Raw genomic sequence first — 25,733 nt, forward strand, 5'->3', positions numbered from 1 at the left:
ACGTAGGTCTGACACGTGTCGAAGTGTCGTGACGCGTGTCCTTGGCCGCCCTTCTCGTCCAATCGTGCGTTTTTCCTTGATTTTCGTGCCGATACTTATCACGTATACTCGGTCTTGACTCCAATCAATTTGGTTTTTAATTGTGAATCTAATAAGACTATTTTTATGTGATTTGGTTCGCCGGACTCCAAGATTCCTTACCCGCTAAATTTTCCAAATTAGATATACAAGTTTCATCGCATGCAGGTTCTGGTTTTGATTATGGTTTGTTATCGAGACTATCTTTGAGGGTTGTTACATCCTCCCCACCTTGTTTTAAATCTCGTCCTCGAGATTTGGGTTATGATATCTTTAGGGGTTACGTTACTCCTTTTAACAATATATCATCGGATGGAATCAAAAGATACTTGATAGGCATGAAATTTTGAAATAAAATGACTTTGTAGAAACAATAGAATTCGATGTCAGAAAAGAACTTACTTTGATCAATTGAGGGAGATTCTGAATTGATAGTTCTCTATTTTGTGAATGGAAGTATGAAAAATGATTTGTTAATGATTATCCGAAAATCAATATCGTTTACTTAAATGGTACTGGATAATAGAATTTAGTGTATCGTAATCTGAGTACATAATTGTACCAAGAATATGACAAATCAAACAAATGGAGCATGAATAGGGTTTAGCACAGGCTGCAAATCTATTCGGACACTACAAAGTGTTTATAATGATTGAAAGAATTCAATAATATTGATGACCGAATAAATTCACCGTTTTCGAAATTGAGAGTTTCAAGGAAGCGAATTTGGATCTTTCAATAGATGAGATATTCCGGTGAAATGATATAGTTTCCAAGGTGATTATGTTTAAGCCAAAAGATAGATGATCTATAGATTTGTAGAATGAATGTGAAGAACTTTTTGGAATTAATAAAATTCTTTGTCAGAAGAAAACTTACTTGATTGGTACCTAAAGAAGACTTAAGATTGACAGGTTCAAAATGAAATGAAAACATGAAAATGTTTTGTCAAATATTGAATTATGATATGAGAAAATCAATGTGCTGAGATAGGTGATTTGTAAGAAAAGACAATAAAGTTAGTGTATTTTTGTCTTAATACATAATTGTATTCAGATGATTTGAATCAAAAGGTTTGATTAAAGATAGGTGGTATTTTGATTTACTAAATACCTTTTCCTTTTATGTTATCATAAAGTAGAATAATAAATAAATATAGATAGGTTTAAAATATTAAAACCCGTAGTAATTTTGATAAAATAATGATATATGTTTTATAAATAGGTTTACCCAATATCGTAGAACTCATGATTTTTTTTTTTAAATCAAGTATGTTTAATTATAAGATTTTATAATAGGGTATTTTAAATCATAAAAGTAAAATAATAAATGTTTATTTTAATATCAAGCATACTTAAATATTTGCGTAAATAACATTTGATATATATTATTATAAAAGAATACTTCTATAAGTATTTAATAGTTTGTGAAATATTAATCAAGATGAACATTTATTTATAATATGTCTTCTCTTTATAGTATAAAGTATATATATTTCTATATAAAAATATTTTTATATATATAATTGAAATTTACTAAATAAGTATGATGACTTAATTTATATATATTAAATATTTATTATCATTGTTGGATATTGGTTAGTGTTGCCTTGTTTAAGCATAGGTGATCAGTCCATGCCTAACTAAGGCTACGCTATCCAATACCTGTCTTGATAATACCTTTAATACCTAAAAATAATATTAATACCTACTATTATTAATATTTTATTACAATTATTTACCAAAATAAATAATTTATACGAGATTAGCGCAATTTTCAAATTTTGTGAAAAATGTCACCACAAGGTGATCGTAATCAAAGAAATGATTTGATGAATTCGAAGACTAAACAAGCATGTTATGGTTCAAGAGAATTGAAGTGCTTGTTGGGACTATTTTGAATATGATGGCTTCAATCCATCATATGGGACTTTGAATTGAATACGTAATGCGAGCAAGTTTACTTCGTTTGGATAAAACGAGTTTTAATAAGGAATTTCGGACATGATCACAACAGAAACCATGTATACCTTTCAAAAGAAAATCGAGTTTTTCAAGAAATTCATTGATTCGATATTAAAAAGTCATTGCTTTGTAAAAACGCAGTTTATAATGCAAAGATCAAGTATAGCAAAATGATATTTGAACTTTTGATAAAACAGCAGATTAGAATGAAGCCCTCCAGTGGTCTTCATAAATCAAACGAACCACATGCGCAACAAACAGTGCATGTGTAATGTGTGGATTTACCAAGAAATGAGACAGATCAATACTCGCTACCATGAAAGAAATCCTTATGGTATGATGACCATTAGGGGAAGTAGCAAGGCCAAAGTATATTCATAGAGGCCAGAATTTTAACGAAAGAAATATAAGAACTTTATCTGGACTTTCGTGTGATGACTGTTGTTAAGTGACATTACCAGGGAATGTCGAATAAAATGAAATAGGGGATTTGCAAAGGTATGTAATTCCTTTTGCAGTGCTAATAATTATGACTCAGATTGGATTCTTGTTCTAACGTACCTTAGTGAGATTTAGATCGTTTGTAAGAATATGTGGCAAAGTGCCGCTTTTTGATTAGTAGTACTTTTACTGACGGAATTAATATTGGTGTCATCGTGCCTAATTTATATTTTTCAAAGGTCTTGCCTTGGAAGTTGTGTGTGATAAACTTTGACGTCTGTGGACGTATAATTTAAGTTTCATGTGTTTTCTTGTGCATTAGCACAACTTTAGATGTTTCTTTCTTGTGTTAATAGTTTATGATAACGCTTTGGTAATTCTTATATTTTTGGATGGTGTCCCAACTTAATGGGTTTCCAATATTATTTTGTTGCACGAGTTACGAGGTAGATAATCAAACGAAAGAATGTTTGACATCGAAAATAAGGATATATGCGAGAGATTCCTGATAAAGAAATCTATATTTATTATTGACACATATGCTTGTGCTTTATTCTTAATCGACTTTTGGAATTCCTTATAGATATACATATCTATATATTTATATATTTCACATGCTGTAATATACATACCTTTCATAAGGTTAAATGTATATAATAGATTCATATTTCCAAAATAAGTCAGATATCAACTCATGATATTATTTAGGGAAATCTTGTCACTTGTTTGACATACTATATACCCCATCTTATCCGATTCGCGCCGGAGAGGTAATCTCAGTATATCCGGACAAGCTGGAGAGTCTGCTACTCTATACCCAGTTTTGCCGGAGGAAATTTTCTATTTCCCATAAATAGTATCTTTTCAAGATTTTAAAAGTGCCTCTTTTATTAGGGCTTTTATCCAGAGTCAAGGAAATTTATATTTCCATAACATATCTTTATTCTAAACCAAGTAATATCAATAAACAGGAATTAATAGCAATTAAGTGCTATTACCTGCCAACCGTCATTCTTATAGCATACCACTATCCATTACTTTATACTTTATATAAGAAATTTTATTTTGAAGCTTATATTAAGGCAAAATTCTTAAGTTCAAGTCTAAATATCATTCAGAGTGCTATTATATAATATTAAGTTTCTAATTCTCCGTTTAAACTTGGGTATTATTATAACACCTAATTGCGTAAACAAGTGGCTTAGCTTATACTAAGGCATCTTTTCTTATGTTCAAGTCTAACTGCTATCGGCTGTGCTACCATTTAACAGTAATATCCTAACTCTTTTTATTTAAGCTTAAGTATTATTATCACAACACTTATAGGCTTAAAGCAGTGGCTTAGCTCTGATACCACCTTTACTGTCACGACCCCCGACCCCATCTGGCCGGAATCGGAAGCCGCGAGCAGCCAAGCGGTACCGGTGATTATTTTGAAAAACATTGCAGCGGAACTTTCATCAGGACCGTGAGTTAGGAAAATATCAGAGTTTAGAAACACCGGATTTTATTTAAATAGATGGAATAAATTCCATGTTTTACAAAGGTAGCTTTTAATAAAAACAATATTTCTTGATTTGATTTAATTAATAAAATAATCCACTTCTTGAAGTCCTTCAGTGCCGGATCCAATTCTTACTCCAATCTACTGTAATTACCTGAAACGCGTTTCAAAAAGGTTTTGTCAGCGGGAAATACTGAGTGAGTTCATTCAGGTTTTATACAAAACATATTTGTTATAATTTACAGTATTAAGGGGAATTACAATGTTTCTGATATCAAACCAACTACCCACAGTACTTGTCACTCGACTACCCATTGGCTATCTCGTTGTCCAAATGGTGTCTGTGACTGTGTTCAGATCACCCCTTGGCTAACTCGTTGTCCAAGTGTGACGGGAAATAAGTAATGTATACAAAACCCCACATACCGGCTGTACTTTGGTGATTACATAGACTTAATCCCTGTAATTATAACTTTGGAAAATAATTTGGAGTTTTGTAAAACAAGTTTGGTAAAAAGAGAATGACTCACTTTATAAGCATGCAAGATTGAGTTAACAAGCTTCTTGATTCTACTTCTTCCGATAATTAAGCATGCACTTTATTATTCTGGATCTTCTGATGATTTAATAGTTTGTTTGATTGTGAGTGTGTAGTTGGGAGTATTTTTGGTAGTTAAACATATAGTTTAACAGAATGGAATACGTATTTGTGTAAAACCCAAATCAAACCTTAACGGTAGTCACGAGATTCGAACCTTAATGAATTTCACAAAGTGTAATACTTTGGATTCCGTTTACCGAAATCACAAAGTATAGTACTTTGGCATCCGTTTAACGAACTCTCAAAGTATAGCACTTTGGTATTCGTTGGATGGTTCATGAATCGATCGGACAGAGCATCGCATCGGTGATTATTGGTTAGAACACCAACGTATAGAGAAAAGAAGAAAGAAATGAACAAAGGAAATGAATTCCTAAGCTTCCTATTTATAGGCAAGAAGTATGAAAGTTCTAGGAAGTTTCCTATAGCTTTTCTAGGAAGTTACTTATGCATCTTCTAGGAAGCTTCCTATTCACTTATATCTATCCTCTTACACCTTCTTAGCACCTTCCTTTGATATTATCTATTATATATATGTATATTTATTTATTTAGGTGTTTAATAAATCTTGCTTAGCTGATTAATGAATCCTGCTTAATCTTAATTAGTTGTACTTAGCTTAATTAATCTAGTTTAGCTTAATTAATCTGGATTAACTTAATTAATCTTGATTAACTAATTAATTAATCATACTTAATTTAATTAATAGATTAATTAATCTACTCAGCTAACTTAATTGCTAAGTTTATTTAACTATTAAGTATTCTAGCAGTTTCCTGATTACGAGTTCTAATTTCTAGACACAATGGAACTCGTATTAGTGTATTAACTCAATTCAACTTTAACGATAATCACGAGATAGGAACCCTCACAACGATTTACAAGTGCAATACTTAACAATTCAGCGGATTCACAACGAATGACAGAGTATAGCCCGAGTTCGGACAACACTCAAATATTCAAGTCAAAATCACGATGAATAACAAAGTATAACTCAATTTGAGCAGCACTCAGACAATCGTTGGATAGTTATAATCGATCGGATAAAGTATTGTACCAGTGATTAGATTTATTACCCTAATAACGAGCAGAGTTTCGGGGTTTTAGGGCGTTGATAGAAAGAAACGGAGATACAGAGAGTAGGACGACGTTTTAGACCGTCGAACTGAGCGATTTGAACTGATCCCAAACCCCTGGCTTTATAGCCCAATTTTGTTGCCTCCCGCGAGTCGCGCACGGGTCAGCCTCCCCTGTCGCGTGTCGCGGGGAGGGTCGACCTAGCTTCGGTTGCCACGTGTCCCACGTAGGTCTGACACGTGTCGCAGTGTCGTGACGCGTGTCCTTGGCCGCCCTTCTCGTCCAATCGTGTGATTTTCCTCGATTTTCGTGCCCATACTTATCACGTATGCTCAGTCTTGACTCCAATCAATTTGGTTTTTAATTGTAAATCTAATAAGACTATTTTTATGTGATTTGGTTCGTCGGACTCCAAGATTCCTTACCCGCTAAATTTTCCAAATTAGATATACAAGTTTCATCGCATGCAGGTTCTGGTTTTGATTACGGTTTGTTATCGAGACTATCTTTGAGGGCTGTTACACGTGGGTTGAGGGAAAACGCCCAAGGCACCACCCCAGGTGGGCTTGGGTTGGGGCGTGGCCCTTGGGGCTTGGGTTTCAAGCCGGGCGTGGGGCGGGGGAAGCGAGCTGACATGGCGGGCTGTGTATGGCCAAAAATAAATAGCCGTTGGCCAACGACTATGTTAAAAAAAATTAATTTTTCACTATAAAACTCACATTTTTCTTCCATTGTTTACCACATTCAACCACATCTTCTATACATCTTCGATTATTCTTCTACAAAACGAAAAAATGCATTCTTACACCGTCCTTTTGACCCGACCAACCCGTATGCATTCCAAGAAAATAATCCTAGCCCACCACCCAATCGTCCAATTGCTCGTCCATTTTTCATACACTCTTCTATGCCCCATGAAGCGAGATATGCATCGCTTCTTGGGAATCGTTTGTTTACTAACTTCCCACACTCCGATGATTCGATGCCTACCCCGTTTACACAATCGCCCATCAACCTTTCACCAACCTCCCCGCCCCACCATACCGTGTTGAATGTGGGTTAGCCCATGTCTGCCCCCCAGCCACGTGTCAACTAATGCCCCAACCCAAGCCCAACCCCCGCCCCATCATACCCCAGGACCTTAACGATGAACGATTTCTACAAAAGCGTAATACATGGAATCGAAGATTACTATATATTAAAAAATGGGTTAAGTTATTGATGCGTGTGTAGTGTAATATATTTTAGATGTATATTTTAAGCCCTTTTTACACTTTTAGCCAAGTTTTAAATTTATAAAACACGATATTCACTAACACTAAACACACATATGGGCAAGTGCACCCATCGTGGACGTAGTATAGTGTTGGTAAGATACCGAGGTCGTCCAAGGACACAAGAGCTTTCAGTACCGGTTTATCCTCAACGTCTAACCAAATCAAAATGTTAGAAAAGATTTTTAAACTAAGAAAATAAAAACTAGCTAAATGCTGAAAAATAAAATAAAAACAGATAGACAAGATGAATCACTTGGATCCGACTCGTGTATTAGTATAACCTTTGATTATTTTCGCACTTTTGCACTTGTTTAAGAGATTATCTTAGTTATTGTAGTAGGCCCCTGTCACGGCCCCCGACCCGGTTTGACCCGTTTCAGGAGCCGCGGGACAGGAATCCTGTGGTATTTAATTTAGGCGACAGCGGAAGTCTTTTTAAAACAGGATCTTTCAATAATTTAAACTGCTCGTTTCATAACTTAGGGATAAATTCCCGAATTTACAGTAATGTGATTTCTCAGGGAAATCTTTATTTTCAAAACATGTTCATTTATTTATTTACAGTGAGCCACTTTTCTAAGCTGGGAGTGCTCCACGACACTTTTCTTTGCTCATACTAGATCACCTGAAACATGTTTGAAAAAGGTTTTGTCAGCGGGGAAATACTGAGTGAATCATTCATTTTACTGAAAACGACACATTTGTTATAATCTACAGTATTAAGGGGAATTACAATGTTTCTGATATCAAACCAACTACCCACAGTATTTGTCACTCGACCATCCATTGGCTAGCCCATTTGTCCAATGGTGTCTGTGACTGTGGTCAGATCACCCCTTGGCCACCCGTTTGTCCAAGTGTGACGGGAAATAAGTAATGTATACAAAACCCCACATACCGGCTGTAATTTGGTGATTACATAGACTTAATCACTGTAACTATAACTTTGAAAATAACTTGGAGTTTTTTAAAACAGTTGATAAAAAAGAGAATGTCTCACAAACTGTGAGAAAAGAGTTTATAAAAGAGGAATGACTCACATTGCAGATTTACGAGCAGAGTATAAGCTTTACTGATTAGCCTTCTAACCTAATTTAAATAACAATGCACACACACAAACGGGATTAGTAACTAATTCATCAGTTACGTCAATTCACGAGATTAAACCCTCACAACTATTATCAAGTGCGATACTTAACAATTCAATGGATTCACAACGAATGACAGAGCATAGTCCGAATTCGAACAGCACTCAAACATTTAAGTTGAAATCACAATGGATAACAAAGTATAAGCTCAATTTGAGCAGCACTCGGACAATCGTTGGATAGTTATAATCGATCGGACGTTGAATCGTAATAGCGATCGAGTTATTACCCTGATTGCGGCAGCACCTCGTGATCGTGTGTGTTTAATTGTAGTATAACAGTTCTAACTCGACGTACACAGAGACAATTTACGTCGTTTCAACTCCCCTGTGCAAGTCCCAAGGTCGGCTATTTATAGCAAGTTTTGGGACTCCCTTACGGACTGTAAGCCTGACCCTTTACGGTCCGTAAGCTAAGCAGTCTAATTCATAGGCTGCCTAGCTCGGGACTAGCCTTGGTGAATCAAAACAATTGACCAATCAGAAGTTTGCAACGTTTTATTTTAGATAATTATCAACTAGGGTTTGCCCCCCTCGAGTTTTAGGGGCCCTGATCCTGATTCCGATCATTCTGAAAATTTTAGGGCTAGTGCAGAATTACTTGGGTGTCTCAATTAAGGTTTTCTTATTGACTAATTATTGTCCTAATTATTGATTTTAGTGACAGTTGTTACATCCTCCCCACCTTAAGAAAAATCTCGTCCTCGAGATTTACTGAAATAGATGAGGGTACTTTCGCTTCATCTCTGATTCCAGTTCCCAAGTGTCTTCTGGTCCTTTCCTGGATTCCCATTTGACTTTCACTAGTACTAGTCGTTTGTGTTTGAGAAACTTAATCTTCCGATCTTCTATTTGTAAGGGTTTTTCTACAAATTTCAGCTTTTCATTTACTTCTATATCTTGAAGAGGTACTACCAGGGATTCGTCTGATAAACATTTCTTGAGATTGGATACATGAAACACATCATGTATTCCAGCTAATTCTTCTGGTAGTTGTAAACGATAAGCTACTGGTCCGATTCGTTGGATCACTGGGAATGGTCCGACATATCTTGGACTCAGTTTTCCTTTCTTACCAAATCGTACTACTCCTTTCCAAGGAGATACTTTTAATAGTACTTTGTCTCCGACTTGGAATTCTAACGGCTTACGGCGATTGTCTGCATAGCTCTTCTGACGATCTCTAGCAGTCTTCAGTCTTTCCTTGATTTGCGATATCTTGTCAGTAGTTTCTTGCACAATCGCTGGTCCTGATAATTGACTTTCTCCTATTTCTGCCCAACATACGGGAGTTCTGCACTTCCGTCCGTACAGTGCTTCGAATGGAGCAGCTTCGATGCTCGAATGATAACTATTGTTATAGGAGAATTCAATTAATGGTAAATGGCTATCCCAATTACCACCAAAGTCAATTACACATGCTCGGAGCATGTCTTCCAGGGTTTGTATCGTCCTTTCACTTTGTCCGTCCGTTTGAGGATGATATGCGGTACTTAAATTGAGTCGAGTTCCCATTGCTTCTTGGAAACTTGTCCAGAAACGGGAAGTAAAACGACTATCTCTATCTGATACAATGGAGAGTGGGACTCCATGTAAGGATACTACTTCATCTACATACAACTTGGCTAACCTTTCCATGCTAAAGGTTTCCTTCATTGGTAGAAAATGAGCTGATTTGGTTAATCGATCCACAATTACCCAAATAGCATCATTACCTTTTCTGGTTTTGGGTAACTTAGTAACAAAATCCATGGTTATGAGTTCCCATTTCCATACAGGCATTTCTAACTGTTGTAGTAGTCCTGAAGGTTTCTGATGTTCGGCTTTAACTTGTGAACAGGTTAAACACTTAGATACGTATTCGGCTATATCCTTTTTCATTCCTATCCACCAAAAATTATTTCTTAAATCTTGGTACATCTTATTATTTCCTGGATGTACAATATACCTGGATTTATGAGATTCTTCTAAAATCTTATTTCTTAATTCTCCTTGCTTAGGTACCCAAATTCGTTTCTTGTGGAATCTCCAAATTCCATCTTTTCCTTGTTCTAATTCCTTTAGGTAACCTTTCATTCCTTCGGCATCGTCCTTGATTGCCGTTCCCTGAATCTTCTTCAATTGTTCCATTAAATCTAATTGTAGATTTAACCTAAGAGCACGGACTCGCTTTTGCTTTTCATGATACTTACGACTTAAGGCGTCTGCGACTACGTTTGCCTTCCCTTCGTGATATTGAATATCACAGTCGTAATCACTTAGGATTTCCATCCACCTTCTTTGCCTCATATTTAACTCTTTTTGCCCAAATATATACCTTAAACTTTTATGGTCCGTATAGATAGTAAACTTACTTCCATACAGATAATGTCTCCAAATCTTAAGAGCAAAAATTATGGCTCCTAACTCTAGGTCATGAGTCGTATAATTTTCTTCGTGCTTTTTCAATTGCCTAGAGGCATACACAATTACCTTTTTGCGTTGCATCAACACACATCCATATCCTAATTTTGAAGCATCACAGTATACTTCAAAATCCTCAGTTCCTTCGGGTAAAGCTAAAATTGGAGCATTTGTCAATTTGTGCTTTAGAATCCTAAAAGCTTCCTCTTGTCTAGATCCCCATTCAAACTTAACGGCTTTACAGGTTAGCTTAGTTAAAGGTACAGCTATCCTAGAGAAATCTTTAATAAATCGTCTATAATATCCAGCTAATCCTAGAAAACTTCTAACTTCCATAGCCGTTCGTGGAGCTTTCCAATTCGTGATTGCTTCTATTTTAGCAGGATTTACGTGAATTCCTTCGTGATTCACCATATGACCTAAAAATTGCACTTCTTGTAACCAGAATTCACACTTCGAGAATTTGGCATAAAGCTTTTCCTTTCTTAACAAAGTTAAGAGTGCATGTAAGTGCTCACAATGTTCCTCCTGACTTTTGGAATAAATGAGTATATCGTCAATGAACACGATTACAAATTTATCCAAGTATGGTTTACAGATTCTATTCATCATGTCCATAAATGCAGCTGGAGCATTTGTTAATCCAAAGGGCATGACTGTAAACTCATAATGACCATACCTAGTTCTGAAAGCAGTTTTAGGTACGTCCTCTTCTTGTACTTTCAATTGGTGATATCCAGATCTTAAATCTATCTTAGAGAAATACCTAGCTCCTTGCAATTGATCAAAAAGATCATCAATCCTAGGTAATGGGTATCGATTCTTAATTGTAAGTTTATTTAATTCCCTATAATCGATACACATTCTCATTGATCCATCTTTCTTTTTCACAAACAACACTGGTGCACCCCAAGGGGATGAACTAGGTTGTATGAATCCTTTGCTTAGCAATTCATCTAACTGCTTTTTCAATTCTAGCATTTCAGTAGGTGCTAATCGATAAGGTGTCTTAGCTATTGGTGTAGTACCTGGAATTAAATGAATTCTAAACTCAACTTCCCTATCAGGTGGTAACCCAGGTAATTCTTCTGGAAAAACATCTGGGTATTCTAAAACTATAGGGATGTCCTGAAGTTCCTTACTTTTAGTGTTAATGATTACAGAAATCATATACACCATTTCTTGTTTCCTTGAATAACTAGCCAATTTCATTACTGAAATGAATTTCAGTGGCTTTCGAGGTCTATCTCCTGTAATTAGAATTACTTCTCCTGTGGGGGTACGGATTTCTACGGAATTCTTATCACACAGGATTCGAGCATGGTTGGCTATTAACCAATCCATTCCTAATACCACATCGAATCCGGCTAAATTCATAGGTAACGTGTTTGCAAGAAACTTATGACCTAACAATTCTATCTTTACTTCTTGCAAAACCTTGTCTATGTTGACAGAATTTCCATCTGCCGTTTCAACAGTAAAGATCTGCCTAAGGGTATTTAGAGGTAAGTTAAGAGCTTGACAGAATGCAGTATTAATGAAACTTTGGTTTGTACCAGAATCAAATAATACTTTTGCATAGACATTATGCACTAAGAATGTACCCGCTATCACGTCTGGAATGAGTTCGGCTTCTTGAGTGGTCAGCTGGAATGCTCGTGCATTTTTCTTAGTAGTTCCTTCAGTTGTTTTAGCTCTACTGTCTGCTGGTTTAGCTAACTTAGGACATTCAGACTGGAAATGTCCTGTTTCTCTGCAGTTATAACAAACTCTTGTTTTCCTTCTGCAGTCTTCTTCCCGATGTCCTTTCGCCTTGCAGAAGTTGCAAAATATATTGCACTGTCCATAGTGTTTCTTTTTGCATTTTCTGCAGAAAGGAGGTGACGAGGATTGCCCTGTTCCCCTCTTTTTGAACTTATTGTTACTATTACCCACGCGAAATCCTTGGGTAATCTTCTGAGCCAATTCCTTCTTGCGATCTTCTTCTCTGGTGTGGACTAGTTCATCGGTTAAGGTATTAGCTAATTCCACAGCATCGTCAATCGTGCGTGGTCTCGCAGCTTTAACGATGTTACGGATTTCTCCAATTAATCCCCAAATATAACGAGAAATAAGTACCAGTTCTGGCGAAGCCAGGGAAGGTACCACTCTCACATATTCGAAGAATGTCGAAGTATATCCTCGACAGTCTACACCTATCATACGATGGCTCAGGAACTTGTTTGCCATTTGTTCCTTCTCGTATTCGGGACAGAGTTTTCTTTCGACAAGACTCTTAAATTCTTCCCAATTCATCGCATAGGCCACCCTTCTTCCTTTTGCTTGTAGCACCGTGTTCCACCATTCTAGCGTCCCTTCTTTGAACAAGTTTGATGCATACATCACTTGATCTTCTTCAGCACATTTACTTATTGCAATTACTGCCTCGGTTTTCTCTAACCAACGCAGTGTTGCAGTTGCCCCTTCATTACCTGCAAATTCTGCGGGTTTACAGGCAAGAAATTCTTTGTAAGTGCAACCAGGCGTTGCAGCTTTCATTCTCTTAGGGAGTGGGGCCTGTTGCGGATCATGATCGTCATGATTGCCGCCTCCATTTATGCTGTTACTGCTGTTATCTTCCGGAATACGTTTACAAGGAATTAATTGTGGTTTGACAGGTTTCTGAACAGCAGCCACAATTTCTGGAATAGCATTGGCTATCCCTTGAGCAATAAAGTGCTCAATATCTTGTCTAGTTATATATTGATCTTCCTGATTTTGCTCAGACTGATTTACTTCATTAACTGGTTCACTATTAGCGTTTTCCATCTGCTAATTAATATTAATAGAAATTATTAGTGTCTAATTATTAATACCAAAATCACAGATAAACACATAGATCAGTATAACATGCAAGCATAGCCAAAATTGTCGATGCCTTGACTTCTGTTTTGTTTTATATATATACCTGCTTCAATACACACTTTTTATCTTACAGTGTTTTATTGCCCATTTTACAGAATCAGTTTTACTATATTAGTTATAATACAAACAAACTTCTCCAAACCCCTCCTATCTTTTGGTTCACTGGCAGTTTCAGTAACGACGCTCCCTCTCGTCGTACTTCCAAGAAATCTGCTCCCCCATTTCCCGGATCCTATTCCCGGTGCCTATCAGTTCTTCACCAAACTGACGTAGTTCAGCTAAATTTTCATAGCTCATTGGCGGATTAGGGATAGGTTCTGGATCAAACTGTGGGAGAAAACTATAGGGACTATTAACTATATTTTGGAATTGCCAGTCATTGGTCCACCATTCCTCCATTTGGCCTAATGGTCGGGTGTGAACTAGTGGGTCTGGAATAGCTGGTCCTAGGTTTATTGGGAATTGGGCTGTAGCAGGATAAGAGAAGAGATTATCGTTGATAGGCTCTAGAACATCACAATTATCCAGTAGGCGGTCTATTTCATCCTGGAATGTGATTTCCTCAGACTGTTTAGAGCTTTCTCTGATCTCTATTCCCTTTTGCTTTAGGTCTATCCCTATTTCTGCTGGCTTGGAACTTTCTCCGGACTCTATTTCTTTTCCCTTGCTCACACTTACAGGGTTTTCTATTTTAGGGATTCTCCTAGGTTTCCTTCTGCGCACCTTTCGCCACCCTACATATCTTCTTTTCTTTTTAGGTTTTGCTTTTTCCAGCGGTGGAGCTTGGAATTCCAGAGGTTCCTCTATGTCAGCAATGTAACCAGTGAAGTTGTGGGAGACTTCAATTGGTACAGGATAGAGGTTGAGGTTCTGAAATGCTTCCGACATCTCATTCATGCTGTACGGCATATATGCAAAATGCACAAAAATGTTAAGTTAAAACTTTGAAACAAAGCTTAACAAATAAACATTTTTTTATTGCACACCAATTTGTACAACATATCAGCAAACAGAACACACTCAGATCTATTTATTTATTTACTGGGAAGTAAATATTTCTAGATTTAAAGCTTAAAGATTTGCATTTTCTGCTACAGTAGCAAGCAGATGCAGATTTGCCCATTTTTCATCTAAGTTATTATCCCCTGGTGGATTACTGTTAATTTCCTGAATTTCCAGGTTAAACCTCACTCTCTTGGTTTGGGGTTTCTTTTTCTCTTGACCTTTCCTAATAATCAAATTCCTTTTCTCTGGTGTAAGCGGATTTTCATAATTTGCCTTACGGACAAAGATTCCTTCTTCTAAATTGGTGGGAGATTTGGAGGAAGAGGTTCCCTGTTCTTTAGGTGTACTATCTAATTTGCGGTAGATAGCAGAAATCTTTTGTTTACCCATACTGTAATTTTAACAATTAGTAAGTTAACAAGCATATATTCATAGAATGACAAATAAAATTTTCCTAATTAAAATAGTGAGCTTAATCAGTAAGCTTAAAATAGTGGCTCTGATACCACCTTTTCCTGTCACGGCCCCCGACCCGGTTTGACCCGTTTCAGGAGCCGCGGGACAGGAATCCCGTGGTATTTAATTTAGGCGACAGCGGAAGTCTTTTTAAAACAGGATCTTTCAATAATTTAAACTGCTCGTTTCATAACTTAGGGATAAATTCCCGAATTTACAGTAATGTGATTTCTCAGGGAAATCTTTATTTTCAAAACATGTTCATTTATTTATTTACATTGAGCCACTTTTCTAAGCTGGGAGTGCTCCACGGCACTTTTCTTTGCTCATACTAGATCACCTGAAACATGTTTGAAAAAGGTTTTGTCAGCGGGGAAATACTGAGTGAATCATTCATTTTACTGAAAACGACACATTTGTTATAATCTACAGTATTAAGGGGAATTACAATGTTTCTGATATCAAACCAACTACCCACAGTATTTGTCACTCGACCATCCATTGGCTAGCCCATTTGTCCAATGGTGTCTGTGACTGTGGTTAGATCACCCCTTGGCCACCCGTTTGTCCAAGTGTGACGGGAAATAAGTAATGTATACAAAACCCCACATACCGGCTGTAATTTGGTGATTACATAGACTTAATCACTGTAACTATAACTTTGAAAATAACTTGGAGTTTTGTAAAACAGTTGATAAAAAAGAGAATGTCTCACAAACTGTGAGAAAAGAGTTTATAAAAGAGGAATGACTCACATTACAGATTTACGAGCAGAGTATAAGCTTTACTGATTAGCCTTCTAACCTAATTTAAATAACAATGCACACACATAAACGGGATTAGTAACTAATTCAGCAGTTACGTCAATTCACGAGATTAAACCCTCACAACTATTATCAAGTGCGATACTTAACAATTCAATGGATTCACAACGAATGACAGAGCATAGTCCGAATTCGAACAGCACTCAAACATTCAAGTTGAAATCACAATGAATAACAAAGTATAAGCTCAATTTGAGCAGCACTCGGACAATCGTTGGATAGTTATAATCGATCGGACGTTGAATCGTAATAGCGATCGAGTTATTACCCTGATTGCGGAAGCACCTCGTGATCGTGTGTGTTTAATTGTAGTATAACAGTTCTAACTCGACGTACACAGAGACAATTTACGTCGTTTCAACTCCCCTATGCAAGTCCCAAGGTCGGCTATTTATAGCAAGTTTTGGGACTCCCTTACGGACCGTAAGCCTGACCCTTTACGGTCCGTAAGCTAAGCAGTCTAATTCATAGGCTGCCTAGCTCGGGACTAGCCTTGGTGAATCAAAACAATTGACCAATCAGAAGTTTGCAACGTTATTTTAGATAATTATCAACTAGGGTTTGCCCCCCTCGAGTTTTAGGGGCCCTGATCCTGATTCCGATCATTCTGAAAATTTTAGGGCTAGTGCAGAATTACTTGGGTGTCTCAATTAAGGTTTTCTTATTGACTAATTATTGTCCTAATTATTGATTTTAGTGACAGTTGTTACAGCCCCTCTTTTGAAGGCGACGTTACCCTCAACCCAGTAGTTTGAGTCAGCAAGGATACAATCCTAAAGGGTCGGATTATTGAAAGATAATGAATTAAGTTATTAATGCAAATTATGGTAGGCCCCTCTTTTGGAGGTGACGTTACCCTCGACTAAGTAGTCTGAGTCAGCAGGGATACAGTCCTAAATAGCCGGGTTATAGTATTAATAGTAGTTAACTTATGAGGGGGTCAAAGAGTTTGGATCCCCGCCATCCAATACCTATGGGTATTGAAGGAGATCCTACTAAATTTGACCAAGGTCCCTTGCAGGACCTCTAAACGCTGAACAAGGGCAAGAGCCTTACCAAACCGTTCCCTTAACCCCCGACCAGGTAGCCAACATACCTCCATATAGACCGTGGAGATATGAATGGTGAATATCTTTTATTTTACATAGACAGTAAAATAATGCCAAGACACCACGGACAAACGATAAGGAAAAGTCACCTTCAACATAAGCAACTAGTTATTAAACTCATTAATACAAAACCAAATAAAAAGTGCAAAAGATTAAAAATAAAAAGTATTATACTAAACACTTGTCTTCACCAAGTGATGTAAGAGACTTAGGCAAACATGGCCTTGATTGTCAAGAACTCTTACGATCAATCTTGGATCCCGAGACGACTCACACACTCTATGATGGACAATGGATGATGGTGGTGGATGATGGTGTTATGGTGGTGGTGGGTGGTGGATGAAGTGTGAGAGAGGTGGTGTGCCAAGGGATGAGTTGCAATGAAACCAAGCACTCCTATTTATAGGCTGAACAGAAGCCTGGGCACGGCCCCGTGTCCGCTGCACACGGCCCCGTGCCCGTCTGACAATCTCTCTCCTCATTAATTGTAATTCGCAATTACAATTAATGCGTCTGCAGTACTTTCGCCACGCCCCCGTGTTCACTGGGCACGGCCCCGTGGTGGGCAATAGAAGCTTCTATAGGTTTGTCTTTTCTGCTGCTTCTTGGGCATGGCCCCGTGCTGGCTGAGCACGGGGCGTGTTCAGTCTTCTGCCTTCTCTGTTTTGCTTGGGAGGATGCTGTCGAGGGGTCGGGCATTCCACTTATGTTCCTTTTCTTGTATTTATGTTAGATTTAGCTGTCTTTTTGCTTCTTTTGTTAATTTGAGCTCATTTAATCCTGAAAATACAAAAGGAAGACAAAAACACTCTTTTTCCAACATTAGTACTTAAAAAGGGTTAGTTTTATGCCTCATTTGATGTAATTTATATGTTGCATTTTACACACATCAAATACCCCCACACTTGAATTTTTTCTTGTCCTCAAGCAAAACTCTTTTATATGTGGCTTACACTCCCAAATGGAATGGGTAGAAGAGAAGGTTTTGGCTTGTCATAGAGTGTCGGGAATCCAAGATCTTTATTGGGTTTTATTTTTATTTATTTACAATCCTATTCGTTATGATTTATTTAGAACGTTTCATAAGAGAAATTAATTATTTGGGCATAGCATGCCTTTTTAAAATTCCATTTATATACAAGTTCACATACCTCACGGGGGAAATCACTCACACTCGGCCGAATGTGTATTTTTAGTGAATCACTCGAGAGCGGCATGGAACTTATTCCTACCATAGGCTTGCCAAGCAATCAATCCTCCTCCTTTTTAACTTTTTACCTTTGTAAATATCAAGAGGACTTTTTGGGTAAAGGCTTGGACTAAAGGTGGGTAGTTGGGTTAGTGGTTAGTAGAAAAGGGCGAAAATCGTAAAAAACGTCGGTTTTCGTAAAACATTTTGTTTTAGTGACTTTTTATTCTTAATGAAGTATTTCTTCAAACAAGCTTTTGTTTTAAGAGCTTTGTTTGTTTATTTCTAACCTCATTTCTTTTTTTTTAGTCACACCAAAACCGAGCTTGTTACTAAAATAAAGGGTAAAAATAAAAAAAGGGTTTTTGGTGGGTAAAAGGGTTTTGGGGGTAAGAAATGAAAAGGTTTAGGCTCAAAGGGGTTAACTAGGGGGAGTTTTTGGGTAGGTGAAAAGAAAAATAAAAATAAAAATAATGGTTTTGAAAGAAAAAGGGTTAGTCCTAATGCCTCTATCATTTACTTACTTGGGTTTAAGTTGGTAAGGACTGGGAATGTATTGTTGTGGCAAGTTCTAGAGTCGTATGAACCAAGCGGCTATTCACACAAGAAACGAAAAATGAGCATTTAGCTTAAAGATGTATATTTGTATGCTCAATAAAGGCTCAAAACTCACTTTTTGTAGGAATGGGTTTTTTGTGTGATCAAGTATATCGAATTTTAACTAAGCTTGTCATGCCGTTTCATAATTTTTTTATGTTGGTTCTTTTTATCATGACGCTATCGGTTGTAAATTTGTAAAAATATAACCTTGTTAGTCTTAGAATTCCCAACTTAAACTTTAGACAAAAAAATGAAATTTTTTTTAAAAAAAAATTTGGGGTGATTAGCGGTTCCAATAGAGTTTTATGTAAGGCTTGTTATTAGGACTTGCAAAATTCAAGGTTTTAGCATCCCCCCCACACTTAAATTACGCATTGTCCTCAATGTGTCCCAAAAATAAATTTTTAGGTTGATTGAATGTGTAACATGGTGTTAAAAGCAAAAATTTATGTTACTGGCAGTCTGGACACGGCCCCGTGGTGACCGGGCACGGCCCCGTGTTCAGGTGCCAGTAACGATAATTAAAGAAAAGAAACAGAAGCCTGGACACGGGGGCGTGTCTGGTGAACACGGCCCATGTCCAGTTACCTGAACTGGGCATTTTCCTGCAGGGTGTTCAGCACGGGGCCGTGTTGGCTGGGCACGGCCCGTGCTGAACTTCCTGTAATGGAGAAATTGTTGTCGTGTGGCCTTGTTCTTGTGCATGGGGCCATGTTTCTCGTTTCCCTTATCATCCATTACCATCATGAGTGTGTTTTATTCCTGCAAATTAAAACTAAAAGACTAAACTAAGGATAGTTCTGCGGAATGCCTCCGTGGTGCGCCACGTTTATAATGGTCCTTGGCTAGACCCAATGTGAGGTTATATATTTTCTGAGTGGGATGTTTGGCATCCCATGTTGCACCGTCGGAGAGCAGCATCCAAACTCGAATCAATAACCTTCATGTAGTTGACCGGGTCATCGTCCTCTATTCTCTTCCCAACCCCGAACTTTACTTCCGCATCCACGTACCTTAAGGTGAGCGTTCCGTCATTCATGTCTACCACTGCCTGTGCGGTGGCGAGAAATGGTCTCCCTAGTATGAGGGGGACTTCGGTGTCTTCTTCCATATCAAGTATGACAAAGTCGGCCGGGTAGACAAATTTGTTTACCTTGACTAGGAGATTTTCAATGACACCTTGCGGGAATTTGACGGATCGATCAGCAAGTTGTATGCTCATTTTTGTAGGACTCGTTGTTCCTAGGCCGAGTCTTTTGAACATTGATGAGGGCATGAGGTTAATGCTTGCCCCAAGGTCGGCTAGTGCATTACGAACGGGGGAGTCCCCGATCGAGCAAGTAATCGTGAAGCTTCCGGGATCGATTTTCTTTTGGGGGAGTTTGTTGAGTACGAGTGCAGAGCATTCTTTGCCTAAGTTAACTAATTGCAAAGTTTCAATTTTCCTTTTATGAGTGAGGAAGTCCCTCATGAACTTAGAGTACTTGGGCATTTGGGTTAGGACATCAATAAAAGGAATGTTGACATGCAATTGTTTTAGTAGACTTTCGAATTTTGCGAATTGCTCATTGGTCTTTTGACGAATTAACCTACCGGGGTACGGAACCCGAGGAGCCTTGGTAGGTTCTGGTGATGGAGGGGAACCCTTCTCTTATAGAGGCGGTGGTATAGTCTCCTCTGTAGGCGGTGGCACTTCCGTAGGCCCCACGGTGCGGTTTCGTAATGTGATGAGATGGACTTGCGCTTTTGGGTTTGTTTCGGTATTGCTTGGTAACGCGCCTTGTGGTCTCTCGGAAAAATTTTGGGCTAGTTGACTTAATTGTTTTTCTATGTTTTGAATACTAGCTTGTTGATTTCTAAAATTTGATTCTAATTGTAGAAACCTTTCCGAGTTTTTCTTTTCAGTGTCGGAGATAAGGCGAGATATAGTATCTTCAAGCCTTTCTCGTCCACCTTGTTGTTGAGGGAAATTTTGTGACTCATTTCTTGGTTGTTGAAAGTTTGTTCGTTGGTTTTGTTGGTTACTACTATTGCTGGGTTCTCTCCAACCAAGGTTAGGGTGATTTCGCCATCCTTGGTTGTAGGTGCCCGTTGGAGGACCCGACGGCCTAGGTCTATTATCAATGTAGCTTACCGACTCTTGTTGATCGTCTGTTTCTTTCATACAACTCCAATTTTCATGTGGCCCACCACACCCTTCACAAGCCATAACCGAGACTGTTTTTGTCATTTCCAATTTTTTTATTTTCGAAGAAAGGGCCTCGATTTGGGTTTGTAAAGAAGTGCTTTCATCAACCTTATGGGTGCCCGGGGCAATAGATTTATTGCCTCAGGGAGTGTGCCACTGAAAATTGGTTTGAGCAATTTCCTCAATTTGGTTATATATTTCATGCGGGCGGCGATTACCTAAAAGTCCCCCGGAGCTAGAGTCAAGTGTCTGTCTTGTGTGTGGCAACAACCCATTATAGAAAGTGGATACTTGTTGCCATATCGCAAGGCCGTGATGTGGACACTTTCGCAATAGCTCCTTGAACCTTTCCCAAGTTTCATATAAGGATTCCCCGTCCTCTTGTGAATATTTATTAATTTCAGTCATTAATTTAGCCGTTTTAGCGGGAGGGAAATACTTATATAAAATTTTTTGGGCTAGTTCATCCCAGGTGCTTACCGATCCAGCTGGGAGGGCGTTAAGCCAAGCTTTTGCTCGGTCTTTTAGTGAAAAAGGAAACATTCGGAGGCGGATGGCGTCATTTGATGCTCCAATGATCCGAAAAGTATCACATATTTCTAAGAAATTAGTAATATGTAGATGGGGCTCCTCGTCCGCAAGCCCATGAAAGGTTGCGGAGTTTTGAAGCATCTGTATCAAATGCGGCCGAAGTTCGAAGTTATTGGCTTCAACATTCGGTGCGTTGATAGCGGCGCCGAGATTACCTACGGTGGGTCGTAGATAATCCATGAGGGTACGTTGGTCCGCCATTGGAAGTGGATTCCCCGAAACTTTCTCTTGGTTTTTGGCTTTTAGTCTTTTTCTGAGAAAGCGTTCGGGTTCTTCTAGAGGTTCTTTTATGTCCTTATTAGAACCGGAGCTCATACACTACATAGGGGTGGCGTCTGGTTCCAAGTCCTGCAATAAAAACAGAAAAGAATGCTGGTCAGAAGGTTCACCACGGCCCCGTGCTCAGTGAACACGGCCCATGGTCGGAGTTACAGTGATTGTTTTCCAGATCCCAGTTACTGGAGAGTTGGACACGGCCCCGTGTTGCACCGACACGGCCCCGTGCTCAGCCTTCTGTAACTTGGAAAACTAAAAACTGCCAGTAACAATGCTGGGCACGGCCCGTGTCCGACCAGGCACGGCCCGTGCTGAGCTCTGCAGAAGCTGAAAAACTAAGAAAATCCTAAAAAATAAAAAAGAAAAATAAAAATATGATTAGGCCGTTGATTCCTAACTTTCTTAAAATCCTTGTGTCCCCGGCAGCGGCGCCAAAAACTTGATGCGTCTGTAGTGTAATATATTTTAGATGTATATTTTAAGCCTTTTTACACTTTTAGCCAAGTTTTAAATTTATAAAACACGATATTCACTAACACTAAACACACATATGGGCAAGTGCACCCATCGTGGACGTAGTATAGTGTTGGTAAGATACCGAGGTCGTCCAAGGACACAAGAGCTTTTAGTACCGGTTTATCCTCAACGTCTAACCAAATCAAAATGTTAGAAAAGATTTTTAAACTAAGAAAATAAAAACTAACTAAATGCTGAAAAATAAAATAAAAACAGATAGACAAGATGAATCATTTGGATCCGACTCGTGTATTAGTATAACCTTTGATTATTTTCGTACTTTTGCACTTGTTTAAGAGATTATCTTAGTTATTGTAGTAGGCCCCTCTTTTGAAGGCGACGTTACCCTCAACCCAGTAGTTTGAGTCAGCAAGGATACAATCCTAAAGGGTCGGATTATTGAAAGATAATGAATTAAGTTATTAATGCAAATTATGGTAGGCCCCTCTTTTGGAGGTGACGTTACCCTCGATTAAGTAGTCTGAGTCAGCAGGGATACAGTCCTAAATAGCCGGGTTATAGTATTAATAGTAGTTAACTTATGAGGGGGTCAAAGAGTTTGGATCCCCGCCATCCAATACCTATGGGTATTGAAGGAGATCCTACTAAATTTGACCAAGGTCCCTTGCAGGACCTCTAAACGCTGAACAAGGGCAAGACCCTTACCAAACCGTTCCCTTAACCCCCGACCAGGTAGCCAACATACCTCCATATAGACCGTGGAGATATGAATGGTGAAAATCTTTTATTTTATATAGACAGTAAAATAATGCCAAGACACCACGAACAAACGATAAGGAAAAGTCACCTTCAACATAAGCAACTAGTTATTAAAGTCATTAATACAAAACCAAATAAAAAGTGCAAAAGATTAAAAATAAAAAGTATTATACTAAACACTTGTCTTCACCAAGTGATGTAAGAGACTTAGGCAAACATGGCCTTGATTGTCAAGAACTCTTACGATCAATCTTGGATCCCGAGACGACTCACACACTCTATGATGGACAATGGATGATGGTGGTGGATGATGGTGTTATGGTGGTGGTGGGTGGTGGATGAAGTGTGAGAGAGGTGGTGTGCCAAGGGATGAGTTGCAATGAAACCAAGCACTCCTATTTATAGGCTGAACAGAAGCCTGGGCACGGCCCCGTGTCCGCTGCACACGGCCCCGTGCCCGTCTGACAATCTCTCTCCTCATTAATTGTAATTCGCAATTACAATTAATGCGCCTGCAGTACTATCGCCACGCCCCCGTGTTCACTGGGCACGGCCCCGTGGTGGGCAATAGAAGCTTCTATAGGTTTGTCTTTTCTGCTGCTTCTTGGGCACGGCCCCGTGCTGGCTGAGCACGGGGCGTGTTCAGTCTTCTGCCTTCTCTGTTTTGCTTGGGAGGATGCTGTCGAGGGGTCGGGCATTCCACTTATGTTCCTTTTCTTGTATTTATGTTAGATTTAGCTGTCTTTTTGCTTCTTTTGTTAATTTGAGCTCATTTAATCCTGAAAATACAAAAGGAAGACAGAAACACTCTATTTCCAACATTAGTACTTAAAAAGGGTTAGTTTTATGCCTCATTTGATGTAATTTATATGTTGCATTTTACACACATCAGTTATTCTACAAAGGCACCTAATTATAAGAAGTGTAAGAAAAATTTATAGAATGACAAGTGTCTAATAACCTAAAACCTAAACTCACTACACCACCACCCAAAACCTAAGCACCCACCCCACCATCACCCAAAAACCTAACCCCCCCCCCCCCCAAAAAAAAAAAACAAAAAAAAACTGAAAAAACCTAACCCTCCCCTCCCCAAACCTAAAAAAAATCCTAAACACCCACCACCACCCAAAAACCTAACCCCCCCCCCCCCCGCGACCATAAAAATTATTTATTTTTTGATTGGGTGATGGGTGGGTTTAGGTTTTTGGGTGGTGGAGGGTGTTTAGGGGTTTTTTTATGTGTGTAGCTGGTTTTTTTAGAAGCCTTTGTACCATTCTTACAATTGGAGCCTTGGTATATGATCCTAATCCATTAAAAATATAGGAATAATGGATTTTAATAATCTCAACTATTGCCCGTTGGCCGGCATCGGTCCCAACTTTAAAAATTCCCACTAGCGGTCCCATCTTTTCACAAATTGGCTTTCAGTGGACCATGACTAATGGAACCCTAACGCCGTTAGTGTCTGGTCGCCGGAAAAACGTTTGTGGCCGGAAAAATCAACCTTTTCGTCTCACACCTCTTTTTAACCTTATTACGCACCTTTATGAACCTTTTCTAGTAAAAAGCCCCAATTATTAATGTAACAACCCGACTTTTAAAGTCAAAGTACAAGTCAAAGTCAAAGTTAAAGGAAGAAAAGATTGCTAATCAGATCTTTCATTTCTGGCTTTATTATTGCTTGTACTCTCCGACCTCGATAATCGATATACATTAGTTAACGCTATTTTGTTTTATGATTTGTAATATGTGAAGTAACAATGTGATAAACGCAATTAAATGCTAATCTACTTAATGCTATCGCATCGCAATCGCATCGCAACTCGAATCGCAGTTATTGGTATTGTTCTATGTGTGTGTCTGCGCGCTATTATGTGTTTACTTGTGCATATTTATATTGTTTAAAGGTGTTATTCGCAAACGCAAATGCAACTCTATCGCAACGCAACCTCATCGCGAACTCAAAAACTAAGTTGTACTTCTATGTTATGCGTCAGTTATGTTATTTGAACAAGTTGTGGCAATGAATATACTAAAGATAGCTTACTTAAGACAGCTTGATGATGTCAACTTTCACATAAAGAAATGTGCTGATCTGGAGTTGAAGTTGGCAACACAAAAGATAGAAATTGAGAGAGTCAACAAGTTATTAGAAAGTTACTCATGTTCTACTTTTGTTGTTGACAGGATTTATCCAGTTGTGGAGAATTTGAAGACGTTTGAAGGAGTGAAGACGTCCGATGAAATGAAATCCGTGACAAAAGAAGAAGATAAAGTGAAGATTTCTGGTAAGAAACCAAGTGTGGTCTACAATAGATGTCCGCCCCCGGTCGAAAATGGATATTCACCTCGAAATCCAAATTCCGAAAGAGTCGAAAAGGCAATAAACCTACAATGGGAGTCTGGGACGTCGGATAACTTGCCAGAAAATATTGATGTTACATACACGTCGTCCGACACTGATCATGAGTCAACGTTGATAAAAAGTGTGGTCGATCAGGTGTTAGATAAAGATGACAGTGAGGAATCAAACATGGAGTCCAAACCCGAGTCAAAGTCTGAGTCTGATGCGTCAAAGTCAACAATCAAAAAGGACAAACGGGTTTATGACAAACAATTTTTGTTATCAAAATCTAATTTGAATGAAGAATCGGTCAAAGTGGCATATACTTTGAAAGGTTCTGACAAATTATATTCTGATGAAGCTTTTCCAATAAGAAGTGTCATACTTGAAATGATTGAAAAGGTTTTCAAGATCACAGAAATTAATATTTCTAAAATAAAAGATTTAAATCTTTCCGGAAAACCTAAACAATACACTTCAAGAGATCAACAAAGAATTAACAAGAAAATGAGTTAC

The 25,733-nt window shown here is 38.3% G+C and overlaps 1 non-coding gene across 1 annotated transcript; it reads left to right on the forward strand.

Moving 5' to 3' along the window:
• The first annotated feature begins 21,074 nt into the window (after positions 1-21,074).
• LOC118486946 lies at positions 21,075-21,181 on the forward strand. Its single transcript, XR_004880113.1, has one exon. It is a non-coding gene; the product is annotated as a small nucleolar RNA R71 (small nucleolar RNA).
• Positions 21,182-25,733: the final 4,552 nt, after the last annotated feature.

Source organism: Helianthus annuus, chromosome 14 (genome assembly GCF_002127325.2).
Source record: "Helianthus annuus cultivar XRQ/B chromosome 14, HanXRQr2.0-SUNRISE, whole genome shotgun sequence".
In the NCBI taxonomy this organism is placed as follows: Eukaryota; Viridiplantae; Streptophyta; class Magnoliopsida; order Asterales; family Asteraceae; genus Helianthus; species Helianthus annuus.